This window comes from Onychomys torridus, chromosome 2 (genome assembly GCF_903995425.1).
Source record: "Onychomys torridus chromosome 2, mOncTor1.1, whole genome shotgun sequence".
Taxonomy (NCBI): Eukaryota; Metazoa; Chordata; class Mammalia; order Rodentia; family Cricetidae; genus Onychomys; species Onychomys torridus.
The window spans coordinates 158,398,722-158,415,011 of NC_050444.1; the positions used below are offsets into that span (position 1 = coordinate 158,398,722).

At 43.8% G+C, this 16,290-nt stretch overlaps 1 pseudogene; it reads left to right on the plus strand.

Moving 5' to 3' along the window:
- Nucleotides 1-4,436: 4,436 nt before the first annotated feature.
- On the plus strand, nucleotides 4,437-15,018 carry LOC118578025 (annotated as a pseudogene).
- Nucleotides 15,019-16,290: the final 1,272 nt, after the last annotated feature.

A 16,290-nucleotide genomic window follows, 5' to 3' on the forward strand; every position in this document is an offset into this window, starting at 1 on the left:
ATATTTTTCCTTAAAGCAGATTGATTATAAATGTGATCTCTTTTTAAAGAAGAAAAGGGGATATGATATAGATATGATAGGATGAAAGGGTAGATTAATGAACTTACTTCTAAAGAGCAACAACTCATTTAAAATGTTTTACATTGGTATAGATTTTAGTCTATTGATGCAAACTTAAAGTTAATTTTGTTATACTGTGTATATATTTCTAATCGTGTTTAAGGCATTATGTTTGTATAGCTCATTTTAAATTGTAATGAATAATTAAAAATAGATTAATAATTGATCATCTATGATAATCATACTCATAGCCATGTTAGTTAAGTCTTCTAGATATACATAGAGATATTTCAGATAGATAGGTAATCTTCAAATACTTCAAAGACCTACAGAATATGGCATTTAAAATACTTTTAAAATTTAGACTTTCTGGACAGTGAGACATGTCTGCTCCTGGAAGCACCGATTTACTTCAGAGAGGAGGATGGGCATTGAAGACACTTCATTTGGAGTTTATCTTCACCTTGGCAAAAATAGCCATTTGGGCAAGAAACTGTTCTTGCCTGGACTGCTTGATCAACTGGACATGCAGGACCCATAGAAAGGTGACCACTGAACTTTGCTTGACAAAATGGTCCTTCAGGTTCCTGCTTCTCAGAGGAAACTGCCAGACATTCTACAGGACACTAAGAGAAGTGACCAAGAGACTCTAGCCCTGTGGGCTGAAGACAAATGCCCCAACTTTACAAAGGAACATTAGGTGACTATTCAGGCTGCCAGCTGTCACTGTCTACCCTGCAAGACTCCCGAAAGTTGCTTGCATCCTTCTCCCGGTTCTCAGGTAATAATATATCCTTCTGAGGTCTTTGATGTGGTTGAAGACTAGATAGTTATAATTTCCTCAGTTATGATAAAAGATAAGTTAGATATAAAACCTTAGACTCACAAATATGAGATAGATAGGATATCTTCTTTAATATTGTAACTAATTCTTGCTTGATAATTATTTTGTTATATGTAATTGTACTATGTAAAAGTTAAAACCTTCCTAAAAAAAAAAAAAAAAAAAAGAAAAGGGGAAGTGCTGTGGATATCGCTCTGTGTAAATAAAGTTCTGATCGGCCAGTGGTCAGGCAGGAAGTATAGGCGGGACAAGAGAGAAGAGAATTCTGGGAAGTAGAAGGTTGGAGAGAGACACCGCCAGCCGCCGCCATGAAAAGCAACATGTAAAGACACTGGTAAGCCACAAGCCATGTGGCAAAGTATAGACTAACAGAAATGGGTTAAGATAGAAGTAGTAGATACCAAGAAGCCTGCCACGGCCATACAGTTTGTAAACAATGTAAGTTTCTGTGTGCTTTCTTGGTTGGGTCTGAGTGACTGTGGGAAAGAGAGATTTGTCCTGACTGTGGGCCAGGCAGGAAAACTCTTAACTACACTTTTCTCCTTCATCAGTTGACATAACATGTTCTGATACCATGAGAGCTAATTCTCAGGGAGGAAGCTCTTAGGTCACTTCCAACTCAATTTCTCTAAGTCCTGTGGTGTCTTCAGCAATAGGGTCTTACCTTCAAGTTCTTGGCGACAACAAAAGGCATTGGAAATGTTGTTATATTGTTTATATTTATATTGGCAATAGCTTATATTGTTTGGGAAGCCTCTTGGACTCCATGACCTACAACTTAAAGGGAGATTTCCCATGCCTGTTCTTGGGTTTGTATTAGATAATGCATGACTCTCAGGGGGAGTATTATCACTCCATATGGTACAATTTCATTTAGGCTTGGACTAGAGCTATTGATGGTTGTGAGCTACCATTTAGGAGCTGGAAACCCAACTTAGATTCTCTATAAAAAGCAGCAAGTACTCTTAATTGCTAAGTCATCTCTCCAGTCCCTTTATTTAAAACTTTTCTTTTGAGATAGGATCTCACTATATAGACTTGAGTGGCCTGGAACTCACTATGTAGACCAGGCTGGTCTCAAAAACACAGAGATTCACCTGCTTCTGCCTCCCAAATGCTGGTATTAAAAGTGTGTACCACTACACCCAGCTCAAAAAATTTTTTAGAGTAACATTATTCTAATGACATAGGGAATTTTTTCCTGGGATATACTTACAAGAAATATTAAAGAAATGAATAAAGATGGAAGGGGGTTAATAAAACAGACATTTGAATATGAATTCAAAATAATAGTAAAAGTCGGAGTTTAAGAGAAAACACTGAGGCTGCAAGTGTAATTTTGCAAAGTGGTTTCTAGATACAGTCCTGGGAAGACTCCTTCTTCATGGGACTCTGAGCTCTGCACAGGTACTTAGTGTGTAAGGATAGGGAGGAAGGATGGGAAGAAGACATGGACTTCTGCAACTTTTAAATGAACTAAATCATTGATCATCTAAATGTGTTTAGAATACAACGTGTGTGGCTTAACGAGGTCACCTTCTCTGTGTCATTTAATCCACAATTGGCTTATCTCAACCAGCTCTTGGGTAGCTCTCTTGCAAGCATCAGAGTGACTTAGAGTCTTGGTACATCATTCCTTACCATGATGTTTCCTTAGGTAGCTATGATGATTCCATTTGACATAAGAGTGCAATATGGAAAATGCTTCCGGGAAAGTGGTGACCAAGGAAAAATGCGGTGCTTCAAATGACCTCAGATGAAACCCTCCCCTAGAAGGATACCAGCAGTGGTATAAAATAAAGCTGGTTGCTGTGATCTATGCAGCCTAAGGAGTTTCTGCCAGAGATTCCACTGACATGTAGTATGATCTTAACTCAGATCACAGAAACAAATTTCAGGATGAGTCAGTACGAAATATAGTCAGAGTTTATTAAACAACAGGCATACAGTCAGAATTGAGAGTGGGCATTAAGAAAAAGAGACACACTTCAATATCCTACAGTGGCTGTGAATATTCAAATACACGATCTATACCTAAGGATTAGTAAACTGTGCTGATATGTTTCTTTTCTTTATTCTTTTAAAAATAGCTGGGCAGTGGTGGCGCACGGCTTTAATCCCAGCACTCTGGAGGCAGAGCCAGGTGGATCTCTGTGAGTTTGAGGCCAGCCTGGGCTACCAAGTGAGTTCCAGGAAAAGGCGCAAAGCTACACAGAGAAACCCTGTCTCGAGGAAAAAAAAAATTTTGTTTTATGTATAGCAATACAATTACATATTGACATTATAATAGAATGATCTGGTATAGATGTTTTTCTCTCTCCTTTCCTTTTTATAAATTTAATTTTTCAAGGATTTGGGCACATGCATGCTTGTGGTATATGTATGTGTGTGTGTTCATGCATAATACCTGCATCAGTGGAGCTGAAGTTGGAGTTGCCCGATGTGGGTGCTGGGAGCCAAACTTGGTCCTCTGCAAGAGTATGTTGACCCTTCAGGCACTGAACTCTATTTTCAGCCCTTCTTATAGTTTTAAACAGAAGAAAAAGAAAAATTTCAAATTACAGAATCCCCCTAACACATTTTAAAAATGATTTTTCCCAAATAGGTCAATTCAACCAAACCAAAATATTTGGTGTCTCCATTAGTCATTTCTAGGTCCTACTGCACTAATGACCAGTGTAATTAAAAAACGGGCAAAATTTCATAATTGATGCTTCATAGAAATAATACATGCTGGATTATTTTGAAAGTGGCAAGAACCATTAAGAAAGTTAAATTCTCTCTCCAACCCCCACCCCTCACTGCCTGTGACAGTTGGGAAAGGTGGCCCTGAGGCCATGAGAACAAAAGAGCTGCCCCAGCACCTCACCATTGGCAGCACTCGGGAGGGAGAACAGGCCCTGCATCTTGCCTGGGCAGCATAGTAGAGCTGACCCTGCTGGCAGGAGCTTGGGTGAGCCTGCCCTGAGATCACGAGAGAGGGAGAGCTGGTCCCACACCCTCATCTCTTGTGTGGTGGCAAGGGCAAGGGAAAGATGCTCACCCTCTCACCCCTCACTACCCATGATGGGCAAGAGGGCTGACCCTGCCCCTCATCAGCTGCAGGACTTGGGAAAGTGGGCCCTGCACCCTGTCTGGGCAGTACAGTAGAGCTGGCCCTGGTGGTATAGTGTGAGTAAGCCAGTCCAGAGTGTGCGAGAGCAAGAGAACCAGGCCTGCCCCTTGCTCATTGCTGCATAGGGTTAATTAACTAGTTGAGGCAGTGCTGTAGAATTCACCCTGGTGGTGAGGATGAAGGAGAGCTGACTGGTTGACTAACCCAGCAACCACCTAGGCCCAGAACCGGGACTGTGAGTTGGTCCATCACAGCATCCATCCCATCTACATCTGCTGGAGCATATGTAGGGGCTGGTCCTGCAGACCCAACACTGCCAGATCTGCAGGACACAGGACAACAACAGGATATCCAAGAGTCCCATTGAGAGCCCAGTATCCATAGTGTAGCAGAAACCAGAGGCCTCAAACCAGACCAATGGCTCATTGCAATGAGCAGATGTAAGTAAAGATGTATAAAGGGTTTACTATATGACTCACTGTGTCACACTACAATTTCTGTGATAAGGTTTTCTTTTCTTTTAAAAGAGGCATCATCTTTTACCATGGAGGAGGTGCAGCACTTGGCAGCCTGTGTAAGAAGCATCCCGGGGGCATGGGGCAAGAGGTACCTTAAGACCTGTACAACCTCAACTACACCCCCACAAGGTCCTTTCAGGATGGAGTCAAACACACACTAGTTGAAGATCCTTCCATAGTGAATAAAGTTGAGAGTCTATGTCATAGTCTCAGTTTAACAGTGAACAGCAAAGTCCAAGCAAAGCTTCCAGGGTAATGGGTATGAATTATTCACTTCCCTATATTCCCCTCCTTCCTCTTCCCCTCTCCTCCCTCCCCTCTCCTTCTTTCTCCCCTTCCCTCCCTTCTCTTTTCCCTCCTCTCTCCTTCCCTGCCCTCCCTTCCCCTCCTGTACCCCCTCCTCCCCTCCCTTCCTTCCCCTCAACCTCCCTTCCCTTCCTTCCCCTCCCCTCCCCTCTCTCCCTTCCCCTCCCTCCCCTCCCCTCTCTCCCCTCCCTTCCCTTCCTTCCCCTTCCCTCTCCTCTCCCTCCCTGCCCCTCCTTCCCCTCCCCTCCCCTCCCTTCCCTTCCTTTCCCTCCCCTCCCCTCTCTCCCTTCCCCTCCCTCTCCTCTCCCTCCCTGCCCCTCCTTCCCCTCCCTCTCCTCCCCTCCCCTCCCTTCCTTCCCCTCCCCTCCCTTCCCTTCCTTTCCTTCCCCTCCCCTCTCTCCCTTCCCCTCCCTCCCCTCCCCTCCCCACCCCTCTCCTCCCCTCTCTCCCCTCCCCATCCCTCTCTCCCTCCCCTCCCCTCCCCTCTCTCCCTCCCCTCCCCTCCCTCTCCTCCCCTCTCTCCCCCCTCCCTTCCTCTCCCTCTCCTCCCCTCCTTTCCCTCCCCTTTTCCTCTACTCCCCTCTCCTCCCCTTCCTACTCATAGGCATCATCTTACCCAGTTTGTTCCACAAGGATCCCAAGCCCATGTATTTTATTTAACTCTGCTGGGACCACTATGCCTGGCCTTTCCATTCTATATCCCAGTAATGGTATCACAGCTCTACTTTCCCCCAGTGACCTCTCTGAACTGGTCACTTGTGTCTCACCCTGAGGCTGCCCTGTTAAATTCCCTTCACTGTCCTTGTTATGGAAGCATCTGTGGTTTGGGAGAGACCCCTATCATCTAAACTATCATTTTTACTTTTTAAAAACTGATGCATGAGGAAATGGAAGTTTAGCAAGTTAGTGCATAAAAGAAGTTCATTGGTAAATGAACTAGTAGATGTGTAGTTGGGTGGGTTGGATGAATGACTGCTTGCATGCACACACGTCCAAATTTCTCCCCTCCCTTCTCCCTGACTCACAAGGGTCACTTACTGCCACCTAGTGGTGGAAATATCCATAGTGGTTCTACAGCTGGAAGTGTTGCCATGACACTCTCTTAGTCACAAACTATGAATGTGTTCAGGTGTATTCTCCCGCATCAAAAGCCACTAGGAATCCCACTGCACCCCGAGTTGCCAGTAGAGGGTAAACTGTAGAGGGAAAAAGCAATGATGGTTCAGCAGATATTTACTGACCACATGCTTAGCTTCAGACCCTCTCCAGGCTCTGGGAGAACAAGAAGGGTTCTTGGAAAACAAGAAGACCCAGTCCCTGACCTATGAACCTACAAGTCAACGGAGAAGGATGGACCATGCAGGAGAACACAAAAGAAGTGGTTTCAGATGTGGAAAACATGCAGGCAAAACTATATACAGAAAAATAAATTTTAAAGTACTACCTATCTTGAAGACTGAGGGTCCTAGTGGGCCCTTGCTTCAGCACTCAGGGTTTCCTTACCTGCCTCACCCTTGCTCCATCCCTGTAAAGTCTACAAAGGAGGGGCTTGTGTGGAAAACTCCCCATCCACCAGGACGAACTTGAGGCCTGGAGAGAATGAAAGGTGTCAGGGTGGCAGAGTAGGGAGTGAAGCTAGACAGTTCACAGGTCCAGAGCCCAGGTCAGGGTGAGCAGGGGTCTTTCCCTTGGCTATAGTTCAACTCTCCTGGAGTTTAAGTTTTTAAAGTTTAAACTTTTCAAGCCATATTCAGGGCCACCCCAGGGACGTTCAGCCCCCTCTAGCTTAGAACTGGGCATCTTTATTGTGACTAGTTGCCAGGAGACTGAGACTGTTTACAAAGAACCTTGGACGCAGAAGCTGCGTGCCCGGAGAGCCGAGATGGTGCCACCTAAGCCTTGGTGTCCACTCTTTCACCGGCTTCTCCACTGTGCTGGTGACACATATCCTCCCCCCCCCCCCCCGCCAGCCCTCTTAATACTGGAGTTGTCTGGTGTCATTTTAAAATCCTGTTTTGATGCTCCCCACTGCAGGCATGCTGATCCAGTGGGCCAAGGCAAGCAGGGCAGAAGATGTGCACTGACTGCCCAGTCTCTGCATGCTGATGGCTGGGCCTGGAGGGACTGAGTCAGAGGAGTGTTTCATACACAGGACCAGGAAGCACTACACACTAATGCTAAAAGACAAACCTTCTAAAACTTCAGCTGCACCAACCTACTGATCAGAAGGTACCATTCACGGGGGCTGGAGAATGGTAAAGAGCACTTCCTGCAGAGGACCCAGGCTTGGTTCCCAGAGTCCACAAGAGTGGCTCACAACCTCCTGTAACTCCAGCTTGGCCTTTGTAGACACTCATATGACACACATTCAACTCATGAAGATATGCAAATAATTCATGTATATAAATAAAAATTTAGCCTGTTGGTAATGGTGTAAGCCTTTAATCCCAGAACCTGGGAGGCAGAGGCAAGCAGACCTCTGTGAATTCGAGGCCAGTCTGGTCTATAGAGAGAGTCCTAGGACAATCAGGGCAGTTTCATAGAGAAACCCTATTTCGAAAAACCAATAAATAAATAAAAATAGATTTTAAATGCACTATCCAACCATTGTTTATCTCCTAATTAATACCAATGTGGGAAAATATTGATACTCCCAGGTAGTTAATCCAATTTTCCCAGTCTTGGCATTGTCAATTTCAGATGCTTGACCCTTCCTGGCCCTCAGTTTCCCCATCCTGCATTAGCTGAGCCCCCATGTCCACTCAAGCTCAGATACTCAGAATCTTAAGGCTTTGCCAAGGGAGAGCTGGTGAGGTCATTTCAGAGGAGGTAAGAACAGGACAGGTGGAGGACATCAACTTTATGGCCCCATAGCAGGTTACATCCTGGGCTGTGGTGGATGATCCTTGTGAGCTGACTTTCACTTGGTCTCTTTCAAATTGCTACCATGGCCTGTGCAATTCCTTAGCCCGGGAGATAGACTCAGTGCTTCTGGCAATGGGGTGAGTGGCCTGGGACACTTAGTTAGTTATCTATGTTTTTCATTGCAATGACTTCTACCTGAAAGATGAAAGTGAAGTGAGAAAAGATATATTTGACTGACTCCTGGATTCAAAGGTTTCATTCTATGGTCTGCCTGCTCCATTGCTGTGGGTCTTTGGTGCAATGAAGCATCACAGCAGCAAGAACACTTGGCAGAGTATAGCTGCTCACCCCACGATGGTCAGGAAGCAGAGAGGGACTGGATGGTTAAGAATGGGGTTCTCTTCAAGGTACAAGCTCAGTGAGGCACCTCCAACTGTCTCCCAGCAAATTCATCAAACTCTAAATCCATTGGTGAATTCATCCATCAAAGCCCTTGTAATCCAATCACTTCTCAATGACTAGATCTGCCAGAAGGGGACCGAGCCTTCCCAATGACCTTTGTGTAAGGGACACTTCATATGAAAAAGACCACCTTTCCCCTTCAGGTACCAAAGGCTTATGATGGTAATCTCAAAATGTAAAATACATCAAGACAACCTCTAAAAGTCGCCAATTTCCTAGCAGTCCTGGAGCTATTCAAAAGTTCATGTACGAAGCCATCTCTGAAGCGCAGGCCAAATCCTTAGCCTTGAGTTTCTACAAGATTTTAAAATCAGTGTTTTTGATTCTGATATACAATGGCATAGTGCAAACATTCTCACTCCAGAAGGGAGGAAGCGAAGGTAGAGAAAGGAGAAATGGGTTTAAAATAAGACTGAAACACAGGCAAATGATAAATCCTGTAGTTCCATGTCCACCATCTATGCCATCTGGTGGTGTGATGTGAACTCCAATGATTTCTGCAGCCCTGTTTCTGTATCCTTGCCAGTGGCCTCTCTCCGACCCCCTCTACTGGGGTGGCTTTGGTTTTCAGCTGGACCTTTCTTCTGTCATCATTCCACATCCATACCATCGCCACCTTCTCTGGACCTCCATTACAGCTTAGGCTCTACTATTATACCTTCAGATATTACCCTTTTGGGGGCTTCCTTCAGGTAGTCTGATTCTTTCATACATCATCTAGTCTCCCAGAATTCCCTTTGAAATTTCTATGAAGCCTCCCAAACCCTGAAACTACTAAAGTATGCAAGCATGAGTTATGGAAGGTGCCAAGGCCTGCTGTCAGAACAAACAGTAACTGAGACCATGAATGCAGTTGTTTGAGCATCTTGGTGGGTGAAAATGGCTAACTGTACCTGAGAAAACTTTATGTGGCCCTTTCTGAGAAGGGTACTTGGTGATGCTCTCTTCTAAAGAATGAGTCTTTCAGATGAGTTTTGAGTTTACACCCTGGAGCATGTGATGTGGATTTGACCAATTTCCATAGTCCACACTGAATTTATTTTTAATGATGCCACTCTCTTTAACAACCACACTCTATATCCACAATTTTCAATAAGCTACTTTTTGACCAATCTGCACATTTTATCTTCAAATCCTATTTTTATCTTTTCTTTGTTCCAAATTCTCATAATAAATATAACTAAAAGGCTGGGTGGTGGTAGTGTATACCTTTAATCCCAGCACTTGGGAGGCAGAGGCAGGTGGATCTCAGTGAGTTTGAGGTCAAGCAGGTCTACAAAGCAAGTCCCAGGATAAACTCTGTCTCGAAAAACCAAAATAAATAAACAAACAGACAAACAAACAAACAAACAAACAAATAAATAAATAAATAAATAAATAAGTGTAGCTAAAAGAAGCCAGCAGTAATCCAGTTGTGGTAACAGCCTGAATGCTTGAGCTGGTTTAAAACTTTTTCCATCAGATAAGCTGATCATCTTTAAATTTAACCTCCAACAAAGTACCAGAATATGGGCAAGATAGGAACAATCTCTTTGCCACAATATCACACCAAGAGCCTCCAGTCTACCCCTAAACAGTTCTTATCTCTGCACGAGAACTTTCTTTCCTGTCTCTTTTGCTATGAACAGTCTGGTCCCTGGAATTTGCACACACCCCCAATCTCCAGCTTGGCTCTACTTGTGGCATTCATCTCTAAACTTTTCCAAATCCCTCCCCACACCATTTCCTGAGGTTTTATAGCCATGCCTACCATCAGGTAGTCAAAGCAACGACTCCACCTCTCTACTGTTATTTTGTGTTAGGATTTTTTCATCGATGTGATAAATAAGTGAGAGAAGTACCTCGAGGGAAGTGGGTGTTTCGGTTCTTGGATTCAGAGGCTTTAGTATGTGTCAGCTCTATCCTCTTGATGTAGACCAGCAGTGACGTTGAAGACTCGCTGGTAGGAGAGGGTAAGAGTAGAAATCTGTCCTCTCTATACCAGTGCCAGCCGGAAGGAAGAGAGTCTGAAAGTGTCCAGGGACAAGATGCTTTCAAAGGCACACTCTCAGTTACCTATAGAGCTGGACAGTTTCAGGACTTCTGACATCCTCACACAGATATATAAGATGAATTGCTAAATGGTCTTATTAATAAAAACAAAACAAAACAAAACAAAAAACCTGGAGCCAGGTATTGGGGTGAAAATTGAGAGAACAAGTGGAATAGAAGAAGCCAAGCCACAAGTTCTTACCACTAGGAAATCCTCAGCCCAAGAGAGAGCTACTTCCCATATACTCACTCCTATGTATTTCCTGTGCCCTGTCATTTTTACTTCCTCTCTCCACCCAGCTACATCACTTTCTCTTTCTGCCCAGCTCTATTACTTCCTGTCTGTTTGTATAGACCTCCAGACCTCTATGGTTAACTAGTACTGGGATTAAAGGCATGTGCCACCATGCCAGCTCTGTTTCAGTGTGGCCTTGAACTCACAGTGATCCAGATGGATCTCTGCCTCCCGAATGCTAGGGTTAAGGGCGTGTGCTACCACTGCCTGACCTCTATGTTTAATATAGTGGCTGACTCTTTCCTCTGATCCCCAGATAAGCTTTATTGAGGTGCACAAATAAAATATCACCACATAGACATACATGCAGACAAACACCAATGAACATAAAATAAAAATAAATTATATATTAAAACTATTTGTGTATGTGTGTGCCTGTATGAGCTAATGTGAACCATATGCAGACTCAGGATCCCATAGAGACCCAAAGAAGGTATCAGAGCACCCTGGAACTGGAGTTAAAAGTGGTTTGTGAACTACCTTGTGGGTGCTGGGAACTGAACTCTAGTCCTCTGCAAGACCAGTAAGTGTTCTTAACTTAAATCATCTCTCTAGCTCTTAAGCTCACTTTATGAGGTAACATACAAACTGATGGGTTTCATCATGGTGTTTTCACATAGATATGTAATTACACTTTGTTCTTCTATATCCTCCTCTCCATTCCCCCTAAAGCTTTGTAATTTCTTTAAAAAACAGTTGTAATCAGGAGATTTCTTTTTCCCTTCCTTCTCTCCCTTTCTTCCTTCCTTCCTTCTTCTTCCTTCCTTCCTTCATTTTGTTATTTGCCTAGGCTTGCCTCAAACTCCACATATAGCTGCATAACTATATAACACTGAACTTCTGTTTCTTGTTACTGCCCCGCCCCCATCCAGCTCCTGAGTTCTGGGATTACAGGTCTATACCACCACACCCTGATTATTCAGTGTTGTGTACTAGGCAAGCATTCTACCAATTATGCTACAGCCCTAACTCATCAGGAGTGTTTTCTAAAAACATATAGGCACAAATAAAACTATATATAAAGGATGTAAAAGGTATAAAGAGTCCAGAACTCGCGGTATCTCTTCAGTCAGTTAGAGTTGGGAACAAAGATGATAAAGGTAGCCCAAACTGGCTGAAGGTCATGATTAAGGTCCTGGTTTTTCTGTGGCAATGGCTTTTCAAGAGTTCATTGCATGGTTAAAAAAAAAATCTACCCACTAAAAGCCCACTGTGTGGGGACCAATTACAAGGGTGCTGTAAACAAACAAACAAACAAGCAACTCAGTAGGCCTTTGAGTGGATGGAAGAGCCGCCAGGTGTGTCTTAGTTGAGTGAAACAAAAGCAATTTGGGAGGAAAAGGCTTATTTTCCTCACGCTTTCATGTCACAGTTCACCATCAATGGCAGTCACGGCAGGAACTTAAACAGGGCAGGAACCTGGAGGCAAGAACTAATTCAGAAGTCATGGAGGAGTGCCTCTTGTTGTCTTTCTCAGCCTGTTTTCTTATAGCACTCATGTGGGAACCCACAGAGGCTTCCTAGTGAGAAATTACTCAGGGTCAGAGAATCTGAGTTTGCTTTAATCAGCAGGGCTGCATAAAGAGATGATTTGGCCACGGACGTGTTTACCAGGTGTTTGGAAGGGTCTACTGTAGCAGGAATCTTAAAAAGTTCTTATTAATAAAATCAAACCTGAGCCCAGGTATTGGGGTGAACGCTGGAAGATCAGAGAGACAGAACAAGCCACAGCTACCTCACCTCGCCAGTTCCTCAGCTGGTCTTGTTTCCTCAGACTGCAAGCCTCTGAGTCCTCATCCAAATGGGGATGAACTCATCCTCAGCTGAACTGTTGCTCAAAAGCCTAAAAGCTTAACCAGCCAAATGCTAAACCAGCCAAATGCTTCTTGTTTCTGGTCTTCACACCTTATATATCTTTCTCTTTCTGCTGTCACTCCCTGAGATTAAAGGCGAGTGTCATCATGCCTGACTGTTTCCTATGTGGCCTTGAACTCACAGAGATCCACAGGGATTTCTGTCTCTGGAAAGCTAGGATTAAAGGCGTGTGCTACCACTGCCATCTACACTTGGCTGTTTTGGTATTCTTTGATCTTGCAAGGGGGAGGTCTTTTGCTTCTTCCCTTGGCACACTATAAAAAGCCCTTTTCAATAAACAATGAGGCTGTTGGGTATCGATCCAAGCCCTCCTGGAGCTGTCCTGTGTTTCTGTCTTCCTGTTCATTGGCTAGGTCTCTCTTTCTACCTGATATTGCTTATCCCTCTCTCTTCCTCCTAAGAAGCCTAGAAAAGGTGGGAATAGGCTGGAGCTGGACTCCCACAGTCCCCTCCTTCACAGAACCACTGGCCTAGGGTGGTACCATCCATAATAGTCAGGGCCTCCAACATCAAGCCTCAATCAAGAAAATGAACTAGAGCCTTGCTCTCAAGCTGATCTAGTGTGGGTATCTTCTCACTTGAGGTTCCCACCTTCAAAAGGACATTAGGTGTTTCAGGTTGATATACAGCTAACCTGATATACAGCACATTTCTCTAAGAAACCAAAACCATTCAGCAGGACACAGATTAGAGAAGAGAGGAAAGAGAATTTAAATCCTCAGTTTTCACATCTGACTCTTGAGAAACACATTCAACTTTGACACCCACAGGCTGGTGCATAGGGCAGCTATATCACTGGGATAATACGGAAGCTTTCTGATGATTTTGAGAAAGGCAGTATTTTTTGATATCCAGTAACCTACCCACAGTGGACCTCCACAGTGTCTGAACATTGCCGTTAGAATCCATGTCTCCAAAAACCTAAACAATGAAGATCCCACAAACCAGGCCTATGAATAGGCTGCATGAATACCTGTTCTGATACTGCTCCGTATATCACTTTGCCTCATGTTTGACTAGATCTGGCCCATGGACCTAGATTGTGATACAGTGGCTAGTGAAATGACTCAGCCAGAGGAGGGGATCTGAACTACCAAAGAACTTCAGCCTGGGAGGAGATACCTGAGAGAATTTGAACATGGAGAGATTTTCTCCTCTCCTTCCCCTCCCCTCCTCTTTCCTCCCCTCTCCTCCCTCTCCCCTCTCATCCCTCTCTCCTCCCCTCCCCTCCCTTTTCCTCCCCTCTCCTCATCACTTCCCTCTTTTTCCCTTTTCTCTGAACACAAGCAACTTAACCTTGACATTAACCTTGACTCCCCATCTCTGTAGACAGGCAGACCAACAGAACTTTTGATTGTGATTTTTTCTTCTGTCAATTGAGGGTTTTCTGCTTTTAAAGACAGATGTTTTGTTTTCTATTTTTATTTATTTTTTTGAGTGGGTGCACATTCTGTGGTGTAAATATGGAGGTCAGAGGACAACTTGCCACAGTCAATTCATTCCTGCCACCATGTGGCTTCCAGCAATTCAGGTCAGACCACGAAGCTTAGAAACAGGTTCCTTAATCTCTTTGGCCTTGATCATCTGTGGGCATCAATGGGTGGGTCTGAATAGAGAATCCCAGCTGTTTTGACACTGAACAAATTCTTCAGATTCACATAGGGGAAAGGGGAGGAATAACTATTCTTAACTTGTTCAGTCATTTCAGTATTTAATCAAATTCAGTTTCAGGTACATAGAGGACTATGTTTAAATGGACTCCACCCACCCCTCTACATATTGGTATGCTGTTTTTTCCCTTTCCTCTTTAGGTACCGAAAACTTCCTGATCATCATCACTCTGTTGGTCTTTAGGATTTCCAGAATGCCTCAATTCATTTCCTGAAGTCCCTGAAAGCCTATGGGGTGGGCCGCTCCCAGGTTGTGGTCTTTGGAGAAAGCATAGGAGGTACAGCTGTGGCCATCATCATCCAGACCTTATTGGGCAGACCAGATCTTCCTCAGATCTGGGCTCAAGTCCTGATTTATTCAGTCCTCAGATAATACATTTCCAGTTACCATCACATCTGCAGAACCAAAATGTCCCATTACTCACCAGAGACTTCATGATGATCTGCCTTCTTAGGTATCTAAACATTGACATCTCCTGGAAAGATGCCATATTGACAGGAGTTCATATTCCCCAAGACACCTGGATGAAAAACAGGAAATGGCTCTCCTCTGATAATATTCCCCAAAGGTTCAGGAACAAAATTCAGCCACCTGAGTTTCCTGGACCTTTTAACAAGTCTGCCTATCTAGAAGCCAAACATTTTCTATTTTTGGTTGTGAGACTAGCCTTTAATGGCTGAGCTATCCCTCCAGCCCCACACACTTTCTAGATATAAGAGTTTCACCCCTTGTAACAGATAATGAGGTCATTGCCCAGCTTCTAGGGGCGTTGCTGGTGAGCATCCACTGGGACATTCTCCAAGGTGACATTTTGCTCTACAAGTAGCTCTTGGAAGACCAGAGGGTCCCTGTGACCTGGTACAATGTGGAAGATGGCTTTCATGGATGAATGCTATTGTTTGATAAGAAGATTTTTTCTTTCCCTTGTTCCTAGAATATAGTCAATGCCATTGTGGGTTTTATAAAGGGAATTTGAAGGGTTATACATAGGAATAAGTGGTAGAACACTTACCTGCCACACATAAGGCTCTGAATTAAATATTTAGCACAGTAGACTGACAGAGTAAGAGACAGAGACAGAAATAGAGGTAAAGGGATGGGTGGATAGTTAGCTAGCTAGCTAGCTAGCTAGATGATACATAGATAGATAGATAGATAGATAGATAGATAGATAGATAGATAGATGGATGGATGGATGGATGGATGGTTGGATGGATGGATGGATGGATGGATGGATAGATAGATAGATAGATAGATAGATAGATAGATAGATAGATAGATAATGTAAGGAAGGCTTCTGCTCCAGCTGCAACCTTAACTGATCTCCAGCTTTCATGGAAGAAAATGGTGAGTGGATGCATGGTATAGGGATATAGGCTAAGAGGGAAATAAAGGTCTACCAATTGAAAGCTTGCAGCCCTAACCATGTCCACTGCTGCATGTAGCAACATTCTCTACCATCCCTGTTCATAGAGTTAATATAAAGGAAGAGAGAAAATGTCCTTACATTTTCTTGAATTTTAACTTACATTCTATATGAATAAATAGGAACGAACAGTCAGAATGCCAATAGTGAAGTCTTTGTGCTCAACAACAACATATCTTGGGCCATGGAAGGAGGCTATATGGCTTCATTGATGAGGTCAAGGTCACTGGAGACAGGCCAACTCACTTGGGTTCAGACAAACCCCCATCCCCAATTTAGCTACCCTTGGGCATGATTGTAATATTAAAAGGGCATTTTCAGGAAAGAGAGACAGGGAAAGGAGAGGAGGGGGATAGAAAGAAAACGTGAACTATGGGAAGCTTTTCCTGGGCTCAAGCCTTTAGTTAGATATTCAAAGTCAGATCCCCAGCTACCAAATGGTCAGATCCAAGGTTGTTCTGGGACACTGTGTAGTTTCTTTCTCTGTGTATTTATAAAGGTACCCATCCTTGTGTATATTCCTCTCCATCCCCCACCAGCACAATCTTATCTCAAGATCCTTACATTAACTCAGCTTAATGACATGCACAATGATCATCACCTGAATGATGCTCACCTGATAGTCTAGCTGAAGACCAGCATCAGCACCCTGCCAGTGGCAACCTGTACATCCATTCATATGTACTTGGTACCTAGAAATATGCTTAGTGTAACATAGGTCCTTTTTTAACTGTGTATCAGCAAGAAGGCAATCACATAGTACCTTGTCCTTTTCTCCCTTCTCTAACCCACCAGCAAGGAATACTAACATCAGAAGAGGAA